General features: G+C 40.8%; 2 long non-coding RNA genes across 2 annotated transcripts; both read left to right on the top strand.

The window, feature by feature from the left end:
• Positions 1-7,542: 7,542 nt before the first annotated feature.
• LOC132599695 (uncharacterized) lies at positions 7,543-9,951 on the top strand. Its single transcript, XR_009566946.1, has 3 exons — positions 7,543-7,706; positions 8,517-8,567; positions 9,547-9,951. It is a non-coding gene; the product is annotated as an uncharacterized LOC132599695 (long non-coding RNA).
• Positions 9,952-11,838: 1,887 nt separating this feature from the next.
• Positions 11,839-13,925, top strand: LOC132599694 (uncharacterized). The gene is made up of 3 exons (XR_009566945.1): positions 11,839-12,002; positions 12,813-12,863; positions 13,843-13,925. It is a non-coding gene; the product is annotated as an uncharacterized LOC132599694 (long non-coding RNA).
• Positions 13,926-22,625: the final 8,700 nt, after the last annotated feature.

Below are 22,625 nucleotides of genomic sequence, written 5' to 3'. Positions count from 1 at the left end.
TATACTGTCTTCAACTCACCTGGGAGTACCTGCGCGGCATGAAACGCAGCCCCCCGAAAAGAGGGGGTCAGTACGAAATATGTACTGAGTATGTAAAGCATACAACACAGAAAGCAAAGTCACAACTGAAATACGATATATAGAAATCGAGCACAATAGCCAGCATACTAAGGAGTCGTATCCGGCGTACAACAGGCAAAAGAAGTTCCGGAGAAATCAACACGGCAATCGGGATGACAAAATGTTTGCTTTCTTTTGGAAAACATCTTTGTTTCACACACATAGAAGAATCAACGCACAATTTCCGCGGCCATAAGTCCAGCGGTCACAATCACACATACCGCGGTCAAGTATCCAGCGGTTTTCTATCACAAGTTCGACATACCGCGGTCAAGGGTCCAGCGGTCTATGTCGGCATAATCACAAGTGCGGCAGACGCGGTCAAGGGTCCAGCAGTCAATGCCACACGTCCGGCATGACGCGGTCAAGGGTCCAGCAGTCAATGCCACACGTCCGGCATGACGCGGTCAAGGGTCCAGCAGTCAATGCCACACGTCCGGCATGACGCGGTCAAGGGTCCAGCAGTCAATGTCGGGCACGCCGCGGTCGAGGGTCCAGCGGCCAATATCACATATGCGCATATTCACATAACCGGCCCGGGACTCGGTAACACAGAAGATAACCAGACAAAATGCCAAATTATCACTTTCCAAACATAATCACACATGCCAGGATCATGCATCACACAGGACTCAGGTATACCAAAATCGTATATCGGAAAATAAAGAAAATAAGTAGTTTGTCCAGAATCTCAGGGTAAGATTTTTAAAAACGCTTTAGATGTCAAAAACATTTTATAATGCTCATGAAGGTGGTCATAACACCTATCATATAGTGAACAGCATAATAACCAGGAGTTACCTGCGAACTCCGGACAAGAGTACATTGGCTAAAGCCGTACATCACATGTCAGGGTTTCGGTCCCCACAATTGGGTCAATAATCATTAAAATCTGTCTCGGGATAGATAAAATATCTCCCGTTTAGTAGTCGGAACAATAACCATGAGTTCCCTTGACTTACCGTACGGGAATAAGACAAACAGAACAATAAGAGAGGCATCGGGGATAGCGGGCCCACCTCGGGCCAAGTCGAGGCGGCGGACGAGAATCACGCCCATTAGACTCTACGGAGTCATCCAGGAAAGTTTTAGAACGATCGGGTTACATTTGTAAACGTTTTGGAAGTCCAACCACTTTTCTAGTAAAATGCACCTTTTATAATTCAATTCTATTGAATGAATAGTAACGAAAACTAATCTCGGGTTACGATGAGCAGGATGGTCCCCGAGGCCGAAATCTCAACCTAGTAGACCTAGGGCATGCCAAAGAAGGAAAGGATAAGCTTTACATACCTTTCGCGCTACTCACGCTTGTCCAAACTCAATCTCCGTTTCGCCCAAAACCTACAAATGGTCATTTTTACCAATTGTTAACTATAAGGCTTTTGGTATTTAATCTTTAACTCATCACTTGTCTACAAATATTTGGCCAGCATTTCCCCTATAAACTCGTCTATCCGAATTTCCAATTGCTCTCCTGTTGACACAGAAATACCAACAATAACATATGGACACAACCATATCTTCAATTCTTTTATTTCAACAACAACAACAACATATCAAAACAGCCCCTAACTGTAATATAACGATGCCCGAAATTCTAACGAACACTTGCAATACACCAGGAAGCCCATATGCACTTCTTATACCTTATTTCATGCAATAGTTTCAGAAAATTTCAGGGAAATACAACAGCAGCCACTCGACACCACATCATCTACTCATGTGCAATAAAACCACATTATTATCTCTATAATCCTTACAACAACCCACAACAATTTAACTCCAACTCTAACCATTAAATTCCTTCACTCTCCTCACATATCCATGATTACAACAACCAAAATATTAATTCAAATCAGTCCATCAATTTCAATTAAAACAGCCCCTCACCCATAAATTTCAACAAAACAACAAACGAGTTTATAATGTTGTTTTCTCCGTTCTAATTCATTAAAACTCTAAATAAACACTTTAATAACATTAAAGGAATTTTATAAAAACCTTATCAGAAGCTCCACCACGAAAATTGCATCCCCCAAGACCAATATTTATCTCAAATTGAAGGCAACGCAACGTACAACGTTTTTCTCTTCATGAGCTTCGGGATTTGATCAAAATGGCTTCCTTAGCCTAGGATCTCTCTCTCTCTCTCTCTCTCTCTCTCTCTAATGTTTTTGGAGGATATTAGCTGAAAATGATCAGCCCTCAAGTGAATTTGCCATATATATTAACGTTAATGGGCCTCATGGGCCGAAACATTAGTGTTTGGGTCGGGTCCAAACTTGCTGCCCTGCCAGCCCAAATTGTATCGTCCATATTTCCTTATCCAAATATTATTTTGACGAGCGGTTTGTTGCGTTGGAAACTAGACTCGATGAACTTCATTTTAGGCTTTTAAAACACCTTAAAAATCCTCATATAGTAAGAGATATGCCCCCAACAATATGGGATAAAAAGCTGGTCCGAGATTTTACTGAAGTTGTTCCGATTCATTTTGTTTAGATTCGTTTATCTTCTAATACTCTTCCAACTCTCATGTAACCTCTTATACATACATATACATACCCATATACATACATAACAATCCATACACATCTCGAAGGGTCCGGAGAATCACCATAACTTTAAACGTAACTGGAGAACTTACGAAGCTTCGACGAAACTCCAATCGCAAAAATATATTCATATCTTTTATCCATCTTCTATATCATTACTAATAATCTCAAATACTTTAAAAGGGCACTCACATTACCTCATATACGCTCATAACGCGATTTCAAATCCTTTAGGTTACGATGTCACCTCAGGATACTTAAGGCAACCATATATATAACAATATTCTTACTAACTCGATTAACTTTCCTTGAACTTTCTTAACTCATTCTTTCTTGTCTTAATTAAAATAACACAGACTCTTACGAGGTGTAACAGGGATGGTGGATATTCCTTGAACGCTCGTGAAAGCTGCTCGGCAACGAGGTAGGTTATGGTTTACTTGAGTTATATTTTCATTGGTAAATCGTATATATGTTATAGAATTGACCGGAAAAGGCATGATTAGGTCTTTGGACATGAAGTTTGAATGGATAGTGTGTAGGGTAAGATGAATGCTGATTTCTGTGGGCACCGTGCCATTACGTAAATAAGCGAAGCAAGATGCGTAGTTGATATGCCGAAAAAGAAAGCAAAATAGTAGTTATTGTTTGTTATTAATCCAGTTAGAGGGTGGGTATATGCAATTACCAAGTCAGCTATAATAGAGTCTTTTTGTACCATGGGTAGCGGCGACCTAAACCTAAATTATAGGTGTCCCTATCAAGTATTCATTTTGTCATTATGCTATGTACTGAGCATGCAGGAATCGTCAGTATTTACTCGCTTGTGGATTTTTGAGTGATTCCTTATTCGTATTATTGATGAGTCGAGTTTGAGTCTAGGTATGGTTGTGGCATGATGACGTGTATTCTTACTGTATACATCTGCATAGAGTATCCCCAATGCTAGGAAGGGGAATTCTTAAGTCTTGTTGTGACTCGTGATAGGGTGACTTGTATTCGGATATTGATAAATTGATTTGTGAGTCTTGATATGACTTGTGGCATGGTGACTTATGTTCATTGATATTGATTTTTTATTGTTCACATTCCTTATTGACTGTGGAATGGAAAGACATTGTGATGAGAAAGATAATATAAATATGAAAAGGCACATTTGACAGGGGTGAGGATGTGGCCTAGTTATGGACTCGTGATCCGAGGTTACTTCCGGAACGACTGGTACATGGACACCATGGGTCCCCTGCAGGTATTAATGGGTCAAACATTACCATTTAGCATGTGTGTACGGATACGATACTAGCATTGATTGCATTATACTTGTGTGCTCACATTTTGTGTCGTTGGCAGGGCCGATCCTAATTGGATGGCATATAGTTATGGTTCATTCTGGTAAGTTACAATTGATTTCCTCAGGGTTTTTAAAATGAGGCGTTTACAATTAACCTCAGCATCTGTTGCTAAATAAAGGAAGGTAGGTTGAGTTAACCCTGTTACCATGGCTAAGTGTTTGGGAATTATATGAATTTGCTATCATTGACCCATTGATTTACAATTCTTACTTGATACTTAATAAGTGGTTTGATTCTGGTTTCCATTGTGGGTTAGGTATTTGAATGAGTCTAATCGTTAAATTTCGAGTATGTTAAAGTAAGGGGAATATGGTAAGAATTAGTGGTCCCACTGAGTGGCGGTTGGTGGGGAGGTTGAGTTCTGTTCTGTACAAATTGATGTGGTTTAATTGGCTTAGGAGTCCTTCTTGAAGTGGATAATTGTTGACTGTTGGTTTTTACTTCCTAATGTTGCTTGACATGGTAATTAGTTATGAGCATGATAAGTCAAAACGGTTTAATTATGAGTAGGATATAAAAAGGTGTTACGACTGTACTCATCTGTCTATTCTGTTTGATTTTATATCGTGTTGAGTGAACTAATCTTAGTCGACCTATGATGCTTACCAGTACATGTGGTATACTGATACTATTCTTGCTACATCCTTTTCGGGTGTAGGTGTGTTTTGAGTTATTGCTATGAAGGTTTCACTTAGTTGTAGTGGCGGATGTCTTCCAACAGCTTCTGTACATCTCATTCCAACGGCGGAAGTTGTTTCTTTTTATTTTGTTATCTCATTGTTATTTAGAAGCTCTTGTACCGGCCTAGACTAGATCCTTCGGAAAGCTGAATTGTTCTAACTAATTAAAAAATGTTTTCGTAAGGTTTATTTTATTTACTATTTTTCGGTGCATTTGTTTTCAAAACAGCTTTACGAAAGGGGTTATTGGTGAGGGTTCGCCTATCAGATGTAAATAAGGTAGGTGCCTGCACGATCTGTAATTTGGGTCGTGACAGTTGGTATCAGAGCCTAGGTTACTAGTCTCACGAGTACAAGAGCAATGTTTAGTAGAGTCTCGTAGAGTGGTATGATGACGTCCGTACCCATCCACGAGAGGCTATGGGTCATCCAGGAAACTTCCTTTCTTTCTTTTTCATCATGCTACCTCAGTCAGTTTCACCCCTAAGTTGATTCGAATTGGGATCTCGCCGATTCCAATTGGTATCTAGTGGTGCTGTCCTATCCTTGATTTGTGAATGTTGTGTGTGTGTTATGTTTATATACAAGGAGTTCCCTTTGTTAAACCATCCTATTGGATAGTAGAAAATCGCTCACTGGCCCAGAACCTTCGCCGCAATAGTGTACTCACCGCCATGGCGGGTTCACCGTAGCGGGACTTAGCATGCTACAGCAGACCTTAATGTTTTCAGATTCCTCGTAGACGTGAAGCCTTCCTCACCACAACGGATCTGCTATAGCGAAAATCACACCGCTGCAGCAGTCAGAAAATTCCCGTGACCAGATTCCCTGTCTCAAAATTTCTCAACCAGTGCAATTCATCCAAACTCAAAGAAAAACCAGAAATTCCTAACAGAACAAATTTTTAGAGGCACATAGCCCAACGAGGGAAAGGGCCATTCAGTACCAAACATCGTTATCCTAAAACCAATGTAGAAAAATAAAAGAAATTATCTAAAATATCCAACCAAAACAACTAAAACCATTGTCTTAAAACAAAATCAGGGAAATCATGTTGAATGGTGGGGGGAGGGGGGAACACTAGGCCACTCCTCGGTACGTCGCCCCATCACCTCCGGTACTAGAACAACTGGAGTCATCACTGCCGAGCCAAGACTCACTCAGGAAGGAGAACTACTGGGCATCATGCTTGGTCACCTTGGGCAGCTTTCCCTTTGGGTTCAAGTTTTTCAGAATACCCTTGATGCCCTTCCACATCTTCGCGAACAACTTGTTCGGGCTCGCCTCTTCTTCTTCTCCATGTCCAAATCCTCCTGGAGCTCCACATAGGCCTGGGCCAAAGAACCATACACATCTTGTAAGGTGTCCACGAACTCCTTTATCTTAGTTTGCGTCTCCATGTACCCCTTCACCTTGTCAAGGGTGAAATATCCAGCATCGACATCAGCCCCAGCAGTGGCACTAGACTAACCAACCTCAATGGAAGGTCATGAAAACCCTAATATCTTACCTCTCATGGCCGCCATTTTCTCCAAGGGGCCTGAGGTCTGCGAAGGGCCAGCGTTATCTCCTCCTCCCTCCTGACCTTCATTCTTCTTGTCATCCGAGTCTATCTTCCTCTTCTTATTGCGAGTCCGTAAACCCTTCACCCTTAACAGGTCGAATTCAACATCGCACTCAACCCTTCGGTCCGTAGGCTCTGCAGACATATTTACCCGCCGGCACAAAAAAGTAATAAAGGAGGGGAACATCAGATTGGGGTCAAGTCAAGCTAAGAGGATTCTAAATATGGAGAAGAGAGGAATTCCAAACTTGAGAACAAGAACCATTCAAGATAAAGCACCAGATTGACATCAGAATTGCAACTATTACTCAGTACAGTTTGCCAACTGATTGTGAGTAATTGCAACATCCGTATTAGGGTGGTATCAGTGTGCTAAGCATGCTCATCCCTTAGTATAAATGGTGTGATGCTCATGGTCAAGATAGCAGACTGTACTAACCAAGCATCAAGTATCATACAGACCTGGTTTCATGCAAAGGATTAAGCTAGGGACAGGAATATTGAAAGAATAGTACAGATTTAGAAAGATAACCAGGCTAATAAGCATGAAATGTACAAGAATCATACTCAAATGCTGCATGGAATAGCATGGACAGTTGCAGTAGCTATAGGCTACATATGTCTAGGCTAGGATTCATACTCTTTGGACAATGGTACAATATTTTAAAGTGGTTTGCTTCCATACAGATGATGGTTTGTTCAGAGGATCATAATTATATTTAAGTGACCTGAAGAATGATTCAACTGATTTGAAACATGCCACCTGTGAGACTTTGGAGGTGTGATAGATGTTTTCAAGTCAAGGCCCTTGGATTAATAGTTGTTGCTAGTCTGTCATAAAACCAAAATGTTATACCCCGCGTTTTCAGAGCATGAGTATGACATGCACCTTACCGTAGCAATGGAGAGCTTCGGAATATTTAGAGATCGAGCAAATTGAAGAAAATAAGTGCGACGAAAATCTGAAAAAAAAATGCTGGGCGAACTTTTAGTCAACTCTGGAGGCGCATATCTCATAGTATATGTGGAGTTTTAAGGTGTTTTAAAAGCCTAAAATGAAGTTCATCGAGTCTAGTTTGTGATGCAACAAACCATTCATTGATAGGACATCGGAGTAGAGAATTATAGACGTTACAAACTGAACTGTCGACGCAGAAACAGCATTTCACCAGTACCGCTACAGTACTATAGCTACAGTAACCGACTTTGGCCTTTTCTTTAAAGGGACAAAAAACTTCATTTTTCAGCAAAAAAAGGTTCCAGAAATTTCCAGAAAAATTCAGCCCCTCTCCCTTCCTTTCTACATAATTAAATTAAGGGATTTCATGGCAAATTGAAGGAAAAAGATGGAGGTCACAATAGCCATGGCAACTCACGGCCATGGCTGCACTTGAAGAGGTCACATGCTTCCTTTAAGAGTTTTGCTTCTAAGGTAAGATTTCATTCCCTTTTTCCATGTTTTGGAAATGATTAATCTTGGTATGAATTGGTGGATGTGGAATTGAATGCAAAAATTGTGTGGGTTAATGTTGAAGCTTTGTTTGAGCCGTGTAGGGGCTGTTTTTGTAGAACATGGTGAATGAGTTTTATGTGACATTTTGGTTGTTGTTGTTGTGGATTCTATGGTAAAAATGAAGGTTTAATGGTTCAAGTGGAAGTTGTAATCGTTGTGGGCTGTTTTAGAAGCTAATGTGATTTTAACACAATTTCTTGTATTTTTGGAAAATAATGTTGTTAGCATGTGAATGGTTGGTGTAGTTCATGAATTTGAAAGAAGGAAATGTGTTGTTATTGTTCTTGTTGAATTTGGACGGTTTCGGGTGAAGTGGTATGTTGGTCGGGTTATTTGGAATATTATGTGAATTGTTTGAAGTACTCTTGAATCATGTTAGAATGATTTCAGATTTATACTTGAATGTGGAATCATTGGTATTGGCTTGATTATATGCGATTAAATTGAATACAAATGGAATGCTGTTGACTTGTGTGACAAGAGTTGTTAATGTTAGAATATATTTTGGGATTGATCGTTGAATTTGTTAGTATCATTGTTGGTAATGTTGTTGGTAAATTTGGCCGAGTTCCATTCTCGGGTTTGTTGTTGTACTTTTGGCCGAGTTGAATTCTCGGGGATGGCGCATTTACAGGGGAAATGCTGCCGAAATTTCTGTAGACAAATGTTAATTCAAGATTGAATTCCTAAAAGCTCTAATTAATATTTGGTAAATGTGACCATTTGTAGATTTTGGAGAGTTTGGGACTTGAATTTGGAGTAGCGTAAGAAGCGGAAAAGGTATGTAAGGCTTTATCCTTCCTTCTTTTGGCATGTCCTATGTATACTAGGTCAAGACTTGAGCCTCGGGAACAATTCTGTCCATCGAAACCCGAGTTTGATTTTGAATACTATTCGTTCAATGTAATTGAACTATAATTCTTATGTTTTTTTGGAAAAGTGTCTAAACATCCATAACTTCCACAAGCGTATTCGAATTGCTTTGAAACTTTCTTGGATGACTCCATAGAGTCCACTGTTTGTAATTTATATCCGCCACCTCGACTTGACCCGAGGTGGGCCCACAAGTTCCGAAACTTCCTTCGCTTGTCTCACTTGAGCTATTCTTGTATGATATAAAAGTAAGTATTTTGATATTCTGGATAAGCTACTTGCCTTCTGTATTTTTCTGATATACGATTTTGGCATACATGAATCTAATCACCGAGTCCCTCACAGAGGGCCGGGGCACGTTGTATGTATGTGTAATGCCTGATTCTGACATATGTGATTCATGTTTGGAAAGTAATAAATTTGGTTATTGACCGCTGGATTCTTGACCGCGGTGTGTGCGACATTGGCCGCTGGATTCTTGACTGCGGTATGCCGCATTTGTGATGTTGACCGCTGGATTCTTGACCGCGGTGTGTGCGACATTGACCGCTAGACTCCTGACCGCGGTATGCCGCACTATGTGATAGTGACCGCTGGACTTTTGGTCGCGGTAATTGTGTGTCTGGTTTTCTGTGTGTATGAGACGGAAATGTTTTTCAAAGGAAAGCAAGCATGTTGGCATTTTGATTGCCGTATTTGTCTTCCGGAACCTCCTATGTATGATTTGTACGTCAAATGCAACACTTTGGTATTCTGGTTATTGTGCTCACCTTCTGTACATTTTACTTCGGTTATGACTTCGTTTTCTGTACTTTATGCTTTGCATACTCAGTACATATTTCGTACTGACCCCCTTTCTTCGAGGGCTGCGTTTCATGCCATGCAGGTACTCCCAGGTGAGTTGAAGACAGTATAGAAGATGTTCCAGTGCAGATGGAAAGCTCCATTTGTTCCCGGAGTGCTGCCGAGTTAAAGTTGGTATGTTATGCTTTCTGGATTACGTTAGAGACTTTGCAGACAGCGTCGTGGGTATTGGTTGTCAGTCTGTAAGCGGCTCCGTCAGCCGAAATGTCGGTCTGTGTTATGTACTGAATTTTGTATGATTATAGATTTGTTATGCTTGGAAGCTACGTGGAAGAATATTTCTGAAAAAAAAATTACGATGTATTTCATCTCATTTGATTTGAAAAGTTTGACGTGATTTTATGTGCAGCAAGAGTCTGAGGGTTCGCTCGGCCCTAGGTAAGGGTCGGGTGCCCATCACACCCTAGCGGAATTAGGGTGTGACAAAGTGGTATCAGAGCAGGTCTGTCCTAGGGGTTGTCTGCAAAGTTGTGTCCGGTAGAGTCCTGTTTATGGTGTGAAGCGCGCCACATTTATAAACAAGAGGCTACGGGGCATTTAGGGATTGTTGACCTTCTTTCTGTCATAGATCGTGCGATAGAGCCAAGTCATAGGAAACGAGATCCCTTATGTAAGCCTTACATATGACGGAAGGAGGTAAATGACGATATGGAAAGTCACTACAGTAAGTATTGATATTGGATCTGTTATCTGAAATTGGCAGTTCCGGATGGCTAGAATGTGATACATAGCCGTATGCTCTGTGAGACATTGTTGATATTTGCTGTGTACAGATTTTGAGAGGAAAGAATGGTATAAGAGGAACCAGGTCTGTCGAAGGATTCAGAGAAAGTCGACAATTAGTCCCGCTGTAAATTATTATGTACGGATGGCGAGTGGAAATCTGAACATATTGATACCTGAGTACTTATAAGTAACGGCGATGAAGGTGTGATCATTACCATCGGGAATCTGGGGATCTAGGATGGGAGGTAATTATACATGAAAGTGAAAGGTGAATATTGAGGATCAAAAAGGGTGAAATAGTAAATGTACAAGGAAGGACGTGTTACGAGAACATTTCGGAATCTGTAAGACCTCGACTGGCCCCAAATCATGTAATAAGAGGTCGCGCAGGACTAGGCAGATTAGCCTGGTGAAGAGACAAAAGTGCATCGCAACTTTGGAGTTAGGGTAGGCTTGAATAACGTCTGGAAGTATTTTGTGGGCTAGTTGATAATAATTGTATATATGTATATGTGAATGCATACGAAATCTCATATGTACTTGTACCGGTGGACACGTGAGTTCAAAAAATCGGCGCCACGGTAAAGAAGACAACAATCGAGTAAGGGTACCGAAGCTTAAATGACAAAAAAAAAAAAGGAATGGCGCAAGTGTTATAAGATAAATTGATATTATTTTCGCTATAGGTTAAGAATGGAAAAGTCTTAGCGTAATGATATTTGGAAAAGAAGGAAAGAGTGTAGATGGAAGATAAAGAGATCAAAGTGTCGGAAAAAGGTGAAAAGTAAGGAAATCTCAGTGAGTGAAACCCCCGAGAGAAATTACCAATAAAGATGCAAGACTATTTGAATGAAAATTTAGAGGTAGGCATGTGAAAAGGATAAAGTATGGTAACATGGGACAAAACAGGAATATGTGAAGCCTGAAAATCGATTTCAATAAGTGGGCCTAAAAGAATAGTGGTTATGACAAGGAATGTGAAGCAAGAAAGGCCGACAAGCTAAGTGCACAAAGGATATTGCGGACAATAACAATTATCATAATAAAAGTACTAACGCTTGGTAGTTTGGAAAATTTTGGAAAGAAAGAAAGGACCCTCCCAAAGTATTATAAGACCCCATGAGGCCAGTTGAACATCCGAGGACGAATGTTCTAAAGGGGGGGAGGATGTTATACCCCGCGTTTTCAGAGCATAAGTATGACATGCACCTTACCGTAGCAATGGAGAGCTTCGGAATATTTATAGATCGAGCAAATTGAAGAAAATAAGTGCGACGAAAATTTGAAAAAGAATGCTGGACGAAATTTTAGTCAACTCTGGAGGCGCATATCTCATAGTATATGTGGAGTTTTAAGGTGTTTTAAAAGCCTAAACTGAATTTCATCGAGTCTAGTTTGTGATGCAACAAACCATTCATTGATAGCACATCGGAGTAGAGAATTATAGACGTTACAAACTGAACTGTCGACGCAGAAACAGCATTTCAGCAGTACCGCTACAGTACTGTAGCTACAGTAAACCGACTTTGGCCTTTTCTTTAAAGGGACAAAAAACTTCATTTTTCAGCAAAAAAAGGTTCCAGAAATTTCCAGAAAAATTCAGCCCCTCTCCCTTCCTTTCTACATAATTAAATTGAGGGGTTTCATGGCAAATTGAAGGAAAAAGATGGAGGTCACAATAGCCATGGCAACTCACGGCCATGGCTGCACTTGAAGAGGTCACATGCTTCCTTTAAGAGTTTTGCTTCTAAGGTAAGATTTCATTCCCTTTTTCCATGTTTTGGAAATGATTAATCTTGGTATGAATTGGTGGATGTGGAATTGAATGCAAAAATTGTGTGGGTTAATGTTGAAGCTTTGTTTGAGCCGTGTAGGGGCTGTTTTTGTAGAACATGGTGAATGAGTTTTATGTGACATTTTGGTTGTTGTTGTTGTGGATTATATGGTAAAAATGAAGGTTTAATGGTTCAAGTGGAAGTTGTAATCGTTGTGGGCTGTTTTAGAAGCTAATGTGATTTTAACACAATTTCTTGTATTTTTGGAAAATAATGTTGTTAGCATGTGAATGGTTGGTGTAGTTCATGAATTTGAAAGAAGGAAATGTGTTGTTATTGTTCTTGTTGAATTTGGACGGTTTCGGGTGAAGTGGTATGTTGGTCGGGCTATTTGGAATATTATGTGAATTGTTTGAAGTACTCTTGAATCATGTTAGAATGATTTCGGATTTATACTTGAATGTGGAATCATTGGTATTGGCTTGATTATATGCGATTAAATTGAATACAAATGGAATGCTGTTGACTTGTGTGACAAGAGTTTTTAATGTTAGAATATATTTTGGGATTGATCGTTGAATTTGTTAGTATCATTGTTGGTAATGTTGTTGGTAAATTTGGCCGAGTTCCATTCTCGGGTTTGTTGTTGTACTTTTGGCCAAGTTGAATTCTCGGGGATAGCGCATTTACAGGGGAAATGCTGCCGAAATTTCTGTAGACAAATGTTAATTCAAGATTGAATTCCTAAAAGCTCTAATTAATATTTGGTAAATGTGACCATTTGTAGATTTTGGAGAGTTTGGGACTTGAATTTGGAGTAGCGTAAGAAGCGGAAAAGGTATGTAAGGCTTTATCCTTCCTTCTTTTGGCATGTCCTATGTATACTAGGTCAAGACTTGAGCCTCGGGAACAATTCTGTCCATCGAAACCCGAGTTTGATTTTGAATACTATTCGTTCAATGTAATTGAACTATAATTCTTATGTTTTGTTGGAAAAGTGTCTAAACATCCATAACTTCCACAAGCGTATTCGAATTGCTTTGAAACTTTCTTGGATGACTCCATAGATTCCACTGTTTGTAATTTATATCCGCCACCTCGACTTGACCCGAGGTGGGCCCACAAGTTCCGAAACTTCCTTCGCTTGTCTCACTTGAGCTATTCTTGTATGATATAAAAGTAAGTATTTTGATATTCTGGATAAGCTACTTGCCTTCTGTATTTTTATGATATACGATTTTGGCATACATGAATCTAATCACCGAGTCCCTCACCGAGGGCCGGGGCACGTTGTATGTATGTGTAATGCCTGATTCTGACATATGTGATTTATGTTTGGAAAGTAATAAATTTGGTTATTGACCGCTGGATTCTTGACCGCGGTGTGTGCAACATTGGCCGCTGGATTCTTGACCGCGGTATGCCGCATTTGTGATGTTGACCGCTGGATTCTTGACCGCGGTGTGTGCGACATTGGCCGCTAGACTCCTGACCGCGGTATGCCGCACTATGTGATAGTGACCGCTGGACTTTTGGTCGCGGTAATTGTGTGTCTGGTTTTCTGTGTGTATGAGACGGAAATGTTTTTCAAAGGAAAGCAAGCATGTTGGCATTTTGATTGCCGTATTTGTCTTCCGGAACCTCCTATGTATGATTTGTACGTCAAATGCAACACTTTGGTATTCTGGTTATTGTGCTCACCTTCTGTACATTTTACTTCGGTTATGACTTCGTTTTCTGTACTTTATTCTTTGCATACTCAGTACATATTTCGTACTGACCCCCTTTCTTCGGGGGCTGCGTTTCATGCCGCGCAGGTACTCCCAGGTGAGTTGAAGACAGTATAGAAGATGTTCCAGTGCAGATGGCAAGCTCCATTTGTTCCCGGAGTGCTGCCGAGTCAAAGTTGGTATGTTATGCTTTCTGGAATACGTTAGAGACTTTGCAGACAGTGTCGTGGGTATTGGTTGTCAGTCTGTAAGCGGCTCCGTCAGCCGAAATGTCGGTCTGTGTTATGTACTGAATTTTGTATGATTATAGATTTGTTATGCTTGGAAGCTACGTGGAAGAATATTTCTGAAAATAAATTTACGATGTATTTCATCTCATTTGATTTGAAAAGTTTGACGTGATTTTATGTACAGCAAGAGTCTAAGGGTTCGCTCGGCCCTAGGTAAGGGTCGGGTGCCCATCACACCCTAGCGGAATTAGGGTGTGACACAAAATCTATATTTTCATTTTCCACTTGTTCATTTTCATTTCTGTTTTTGTTTTTGGTATTTAATCAATCACTTTTGGAATATTTGTACATATTTTGTTTATCAATAAAGTTCCACCTTTCTGGTGGTTTTGCTTAAAAAAACATCAGATTGGGGCCAGCCTTGACCATGAAACTCCTCCACTGCTCGATCACCTGCTTACCCACATTTAAAGAAACACTATCCACTATGCAAGCAATCACAAGGGCCCGGGGGTAGGTGACATCAATAGTGTTACTCGAAGAAACAACCCTCCAGGAAACTAGGTTCAGCCATCTTTGAGCATCGGCGGTGACGTAGGTACTCTTGATCTCGGTCCGGCTAACAACCCAAGTGACCTTACGCCTTATGTTCACCTTTACCGGCATACTCACCAACCAAGGGCCATTACCATTGTGGCCCCTAGCAAGAATCTCATCCTCGGGAGGATTGGGCAGCCTACAAATCTCATTAATGACCTCCGCCCTGACTTTCATCGGGACGCCCTGAATTATGATCTCCGGCTCTGGAGAGGTCCAATCAACAGTGGGGAGTATGGCATAAAATTCCCTGACCTAGTTGGCGTTGCAATTGCTGGAGTCCTGGACCAACCTGCTCACCCAATCTCTTGTAAATTGTTGTAGTGTTCTGGGAAATCTCATCCACCTATCCATAATAAAGCCCCTCTCATGCAGTAACCTCTTGCTTTGTTGCTCTATGTAGCACCTTTGGCACTGAATGCTGGCGAACCTGGCATAAGTGGGAGCTGCTGGTTGTTGATCAGCTATGACATAATAAGACTGTGTACCTATAAAAGGAAACTGTGTTAGTTCAATGTTACACCAAGTTTAGTTAGCCTTAGGGCATGTGTAGCCAAGGAAAACCAACAAAACTCAACCTAGGTGACAGAACTGCCAGAAACTAGATTTTGCCCGAGCAGCCTTTGCTACAATGGTAGTATAACCACTGCAGCGGGGCCGCGCCAGCAAAGAAGAACCCACTGCAGGGGACCCGTCTTCCCCAACGAGAAAAACCCCTGTTCATCAAAAATGGTGACCCAAAATTTTGACCAAACTTCTTCATATTTCGACATAGATCGTGTAATATGTTAGCATGCATGTCATTTATACCCCATGAAAAAACCTTTAAACAACAAATAGCTCACAAATTCAAGAATTATCAAATAAATACTTCTACCAAATGCACCCACTACCCCAACAAGTTTTCACCCCTATTTTCAAGCAGATCTTAAGTTATCAGTGATGCTAAGATTTTCTGAACGTCAAAATAACATGCCATAATTTGAAATCTCTCTTCCATAAGGAATCAAAGACCTTTGTCCCAAAATCCCAACACTACCCAGCAACTTAAGCATGGGAAATTTTGAAATAAGGGAGTCTAACAGCCTCATAGAGAAGTACAGGAGAGTACATACCTTAAGTTGGCAAAAGATTGCAAGATTTTGCTCCAAAAATCTGACCCTGAATATTTTCACCCAGACATTTTCCTTTTTTATTTGTGTTTGAAAGTGTGGGAGTTGAATGAAGAGTGTGGGGAGTTTAAAAAGGGAAGAGGGGGAATATTAGGAATCTAGGGGAGAGATTGGGGGGAGAAATATCGTTGGGAGTGGAGAGCCTTTCGGGTAAGGGAGAGGTATGAAGTGGGGAGGTGAAATATCACACTTCTTCGTTTTAATTCTGCCGGAGTATTTCCGCTGCAGCGGTACCAATATAGTAGGGAATGCTACCGCTGCAGCGGACCGTGTGTTATTTCAGTTTCCGAATCGCGACAACGGCTCGTGGTCTTGCCCATTTCAGCCATTGGGAATTTAATCACGTATGAGTCCTTGGTCCCCCGGTTGTTCTGATTTTACAGACTTAGATTTTCAAGTCTGGATCCTCGTCCCCTCGTTAGTACGGTCGTTCTAGTGATGCGTGTTCCATGTGATTGAGGTATTGATACCCAGTGGCAAGTGAACTGGACTAAGGAATTAAAATTTGCGATGTGGTACGAGGTGCATAAAATTATAACGTCCCATATAATATAACCTTGTGACCCTAATTCGCCCGACGCCGTTTGGGGACGAACGGTTGTTTAATTGGTATCTGATGTAATGACCTGCCTGGTCGTTATTGGACATTCTGCAGCCCGTTTATGAAAACCCAGTGTATCGTCATAAGATTAGTCCCCGGGGGAGTTTTAAGTGTAATATTTAATCTTAGTTGAAATTAGATAGGAGCTAAAGAGTTGTGGGCCCGGGAAGTATGTTCTCGCTGCAGCGGGTAAATGACCGCTATAGCGATACCGCTGTAGCGGAGGATCAGTCCGCTGCAGCGATGTTTGCGGACCAGAACCCGCGTTTAAAGACTTATTTTGGGATTTAACCCCTCTTGTCCACAAAACCCCTCTTCTAAGCCGTCATTAGGGTATTCCATGAGTAAACCACTTGGTGACTAGGGAGGAGTAGCCCTCAAAACATCCTTCGCATTATCTTCCTTAAAGATTTTTGTTACACAGTTTTTGGCTCAAAGACGGGATGGTGGATATTCCTTGAACGCTCGTGAAAGCTGCTTGGCAACGAGGTAGGTTATGGTTTACTTAAGTTATACTTTGATTAGTAAATCGTATATCTGTTATAGAATTGACCGGAGAAGGCATGATTAGGTCTTCAGATATGAAGTTTGAATGGATAGTGTGTAGGGTAAGATGAATGCTGATTTTTGTGGGCACCGTGCCATTACGTAAATAAGCGAAGCAAGATGTGTAGTTGATATGCCGAAAAAGGAAGAGAAGTAGTAGTTATGATTTGTTATTAATCCAGTTAGAGGGTGTGTCACGACCCAGCCCCGTGGGCCATGACTAGTGCCCGAGCTGGACACCCATATGTACCTGTAGAACATAATCGAACTGATACCATAGGTTTTCAATCGATCACATCGTAATAACATACGCACGCCGACGAGGCTGCCACTGTATATATCATCATACTACGCAGGCCGACAAGGCTGCAACTACATATCGGTATATTACGCAAGCCAACAGGGCTACTATAACAAAACGACAATGTATGCAAGCCGGCAAGGCTACTACATCGACAGAACATCCATAATGATCATATAAACACAACTGATCACATCTGAACATAACCCACATACATGTCTACAAACCTCTAAGATTTTCAACAGTGAAATGTGACGGGACTGGGCCCGGAACAAATCTAGGCTCCGGAACAACTGAGCTTTCCAGGATAGCAGAAAGGGAGTCCTAAGCCGGCGGGTCACCAAAACGAGTATCTGCACCTGCGGGCATGAAACGCAGCCCCTCGAAGAAGGGGGTCGGTACGGAATATGTACTGAGCATGTAAAGCATGAAATACAGTAAATAAGATCATATCTGAAATAAGGAGTACAGAAAATGAGCGCAATAACCAGAATACCAAAATACGTGCCTTTGAAACATAAGTAATGCATGTCAATATCATATAACATATCCGGCCCATTATGGTACTCAGTGAACATGGTCGCCACCCCGTCTTTGGAACCATAACACAGCATACTCCAGAATATAGTATAACTCCGTAACACAGCATAACCCCATAACACAGCATAACACCATAACACAGCATAACACCATAATATATATATATATATACCGTACCCGGCCCTCTAGTGAGGGACTCGGTGAACAATGCAGTGGAAGTGTGCACGATAACAGATCCTGGCCCGAGACTCAGTGAAGGACATATTGAGGCATGCACAAGTAGAGTAGTGAGAAACCATATGCAATTTAAATCATTATCATGACTCAAACAGAGTAAGAAGAAGAGATTAATACCTGAGTACCAGTAGCGACAATTATAGCAAGTATCCTTCGAATGTCATTATATTTCATATCAAAAGAGTCTTAGGAATCGTAGACACATGTCATTATAGTGTGAAATAGCTTATAGGAGTCAAGGACACTAATCATTACAGAATCCTTTAAGTATAGGAATCTTCACGCATCAACTACTATCCAACGTATAAAGGACTCGGGGGGAAAACCCAATCACTTAATAGGTCTAGCATCAATAAGTGAATAAGAATCATGAATCACATTCGGAACTTATGAATAGAGTTACCCCAAAGTTCGTATCAGTCATCACTTAAGTCTAAGACATGCCAAAAGAGAGAAGGGAAAGCTTTACATACCTGTTAGCGACTATTCGTGAATCCTTTCGCCTCGTCGCTCTTTTAGCCTATTTATATAAGAGTAACGTTATCGTTAGTACTATATTTTTTTTTGTTCACAATCTATAGCCCATTTATTTATAGAACCTATATTTCAGCTTATGTATTCTCGTTTAGGGTTTTGTATTCTCTAAAGATTTAGCGAAAATCCGGCAGCACTTCCCCTATATACTTGCCTATCCTAACTTTCCAATTACCCTCCTGTAACACAGAAATACCAACAACAACATATAGACATAACCATATCTTCAATTCTTTCAACTCAATAAGGATGACAATATGTTCATATCAATACAACTTTAACTTTAACTTTCTAATTCTTTCACCATATAATCCATGATAACAACAACTATAACGTGACTTAAAATTAATTCTCCATGCCTAATTAGAGCAGCCCCCTACACGGCTCAATTTAAAATTCAACACCAACATCTACAACTTCTTACATTCGTCACGTATCTACAAATTTATACAAGTTTAAATTGCCTCCAAAATGTGTATAAAAAGAGGTCAAATCTGACCTTAATCAACTCGAATCCGAGAATCAATTCACGTTGGAATCCTTGAATGTATATACAATTTTGCAATCTCAATTTTACTTCCACAATTTCTCAAATCTCGGCTCAAATTGAATTTGGCCGAGAGCCTTTTTTTTTCCTTTTTCCACACTTTTGTTTTGCTTTGTTCTTGAACAATTTTGTGAAAATGATCATTTCATGACTTCTTGTTGCTATATATGATCCTTCCAAGCCCTACACGTGCACCCTAAGGTGTACCTTAATTTGGTGATTTTTCCCCCCCTTTTGTTTTTTTTTAATTAAAAATCGGGTGGGTCCCACTTGTTTAATTAATTTTAATTAACTTAATTAATTACTAATTCCCACTTAATGATCTAATCACAATTAATTAATTCCTAATCTCCAATAATAATATTTTTACACTAAATAAAATTTATAACAATTAATTCTAATTTAGAAATTAAAAATTAAGGGTTCCTATTACGTGTCCGGGAAGGGTTCCGCCTTTAACTCACGTCGATTCCCTTGCCAATAATTCGACGTATAAAAATACGGGGTATAACATCCTTCCCCCCTTTAGAACATTCGTCCTCCAATGTTGAATTGGTCCCGTAAGGTCCTATAAGAATTTTGGAAAGGTTTCACTTATCGTTATAACATTTAGTTTTATCAGGCCATCAATATAAGCAAGTGAGGAGTTTAAGTTACCTGTAGGCGTAGGGAACAAGTAAGGGTACTTGTTCCTCATCTCCTCCTCGACCTTCCAGGTCATCTCTTCCCTGTTGTTGTTTCGCCATAACACTTTGACGGAAGCCACGTCCTTAGTTTGCAACCTCCTAATCTGTCGATCAAGTATGGCTACAGGTTGCTCCTCATAGGCTAACTCCTCTGTCACCTCGATATCATCTACGGGAAACACTCTGGAAGGATTGCCTATATATCTACGAAGCACTGACGCGTGGACGACTGGATGTACTGCTTCCAAATTAGCTGGTAGGTCTAACTCGTAGGCAACCTGGCCTACTCTACGGACAATCTGATAAGGCCCAATGTATCTCGGGCTTAGCTTCTCTTTCCTGCCGAATCTCATAACACCCTTCATGGGTGATACTTTCAAGAATACCCAATCACCACTCGGGAACTCTAAGTGTCGACGTCGATTATCTACATACGACTTTTGTCGACTCTGAGCTGCTAATAACCTTTCCTGAATAAGCTTCACCTTATCAACTGCTTGCTGAATCTTATCTGGGCCAATTAACCTAGTCTCACCAACATCAAACCAGCCTATAGGTGATCTGCACTTTCTGCCATATAGAGCCTCATACGGTGCCATCTGGATGCTAGAATGGTAGTTATTATTATAAGCAAACTCAATAAGTGGCAGATGATCATCCCAGCTACCTCTGAAGTCAATAGCACAGGCCCGTAACATATCTTCCAGTGTCTGAATAGTACGTTCAGCCTGTCCGTCGGTTTGAGGGTGAAATGTTGTACTAAGACTCACCTGTGTCCCCAACCTCTTCTAGAATGATCTCCAGAAGTTAGCTGTAAACTGAGCTCCTCTGTCTGAAACAATAGATGTGGGAACTCCGTGAAGTCTTACTATCTCCTTAATATATAGCCTCGCATAATCCTCAGACGAATAAGTAGTCCGGACTGGAAGGAAATGGGCTGATTTTGTCAGTCTATCTATAATAACCCATATAGAATCATACCTCCGTGGAGTGCGGGGTAACCTTGTAATAAAGTCCATATTAATTGCTTCCCACTTCCAAGTCGGGATCTCCATCTCCTGTAATAGTCCACCAGGCTTCTGGTGCTCGATCTTAACCTGTTGACAATTCGGACACTGAGCAACAAACTCTGCTATATCCTTCTTCATGCCATCCCACCAATACAAGCATCTGAGGTCATGATACATCTTCGTTGATCCTGGGTGTACAGAATAACGGGAATAGTGTGCCTCTTCCATAACCTGTTGTCGTAACCCTGCAACCTCAGGTACACATAACCAACCTTTGTATCGTAGCACTCCATCATGTGCAACCTTGAATGGGGTCTCTTCCTTTTGAAGAGCTGCATCTGCTACAACATTGGCCTTTCCTGGGTGATATAGAATGTCAACATCATAGTCTTTCAGCAACTCTAGCCATCTCCTCTGCCGCAAATTTAGCACCTTCTGCTTGAAGATGTATTGGAGACTCTTGTGATCTGTATAAATGTCAACATGCACACCGTATAGATAATGTCTCCATATCTTTAAGGCATGAATCACCGCTGCTAACTCCAGATCATGGGTGGGATAATTTCTTTCGTGCTTTCTGAGCTGTCGGGAGGCACATGCTATAACTTTGTCATGCTGCATCAACACACAACCTAACCCAACACCCGAGGCATCACCATAAATAACATAGCCATCTGGCCCCTCAAGAAGTGTTAGAACCGGAGCCGTAGTCAACTTCTCCTTCAACAAGTGAAAACTTTGCTCTCAAGCGTCGGTTCACTGAAACTTGGCTGCCTTCTGTGTTAGCCTTGTTAAAGGCGCTGAAATTGAGGAAAACGTCTCCACAAATTTCTTGTAATACCTAGGTAGCCCCAGAAAACTATGTACCACGGTAGGCGTTGTAGGTCTAGGCCAAATCTTCACTGCCTCAATCTTCTGCGAGTCTACCCGAATGCCATCAGCTCCAATAATATGTCCCAAGAATGCTACCGAAGTCTGCTAGAATTCACATTTAGAAAATTTAGCATAAAGCTTCTGGTGCTGAAGCACTCTAAGTACCGTCCTTAAATGATCTGCATGTTCCTCTTCTGGCCGTGAATAGATTAGAATATCGTCGATAAATACAATCACGAACATATCTAGGAACGGCTTGAACACTCGATTCATTAGATCCACAAATACTGCTGGGGCATTGGTCAACCCAAAGACATTACCCGAAACTCATAATGCCCGTATCGGGTCCTGAATGCAGTCTTCGGGATATCTACCTCCGTTAGTCGCACCTGGTGGTAGCCTGACCGTAAGTCTATCTTTGAAAAACACTTAGCACCCTGCAACTGGTCAAATAGGTCATCAATTCTGGGAAGGGGATATCTATTCTTTATCGGCACCTTGTTCAGCTACCTATAATCAATACACATTCGCAGCGACCCATCCTTCTTTTCATGTGCTTGCTTTCATTTTCGTCACCGCATACTCTTTATTCTGGTCTTTTCCTATAGAACTTCATAAATCTTCCTCATTCATCCTATATTCTGCTTTTCCATATCATATTTGCCTTTATACCTTAGTCACATAAATCACGTCATATTCTTTAGTCGCCTCCTCACTAGGCTTTACTCATTCTTATCACAATACTTGTTATATTCACGTAATATCTTGTCCGTAATAAATCCTATAGTGTAACACTTCTTGGCCTTATTCACGATTCTTACTATGGTTTAATTACACCCTGTGGAGTAGGCGTACTTAACCTTTGGTCAATCTTATCCATAATATCTCACAAGCTGTCTTATCAATACATTCGTGTTTGTCATAATTCTTCCTCCCCCGCACTCTTGTCTCAATCATACTATTTCTTCTTTTAACTATAAACTCGTCGTAATTTAC

Source organism: Lycium barbarum, chromosome 6 (genome assembly GCF_019175385.1).
Source record: "Lycium barbarum isolate Lr01 chromosome 6, ASM1917538v2, whole genome shotgun sequence".
Classification (NCBI taxonomy): Eukaryota; Viridiplantae; Streptophyta; class Magnoliopsida; order Solanales; family Solanaceae; genus Lycium; species Lycium barbarum.
This window is presented reverse-complemented; position numbering and strand designations above follow the sequence as displayed.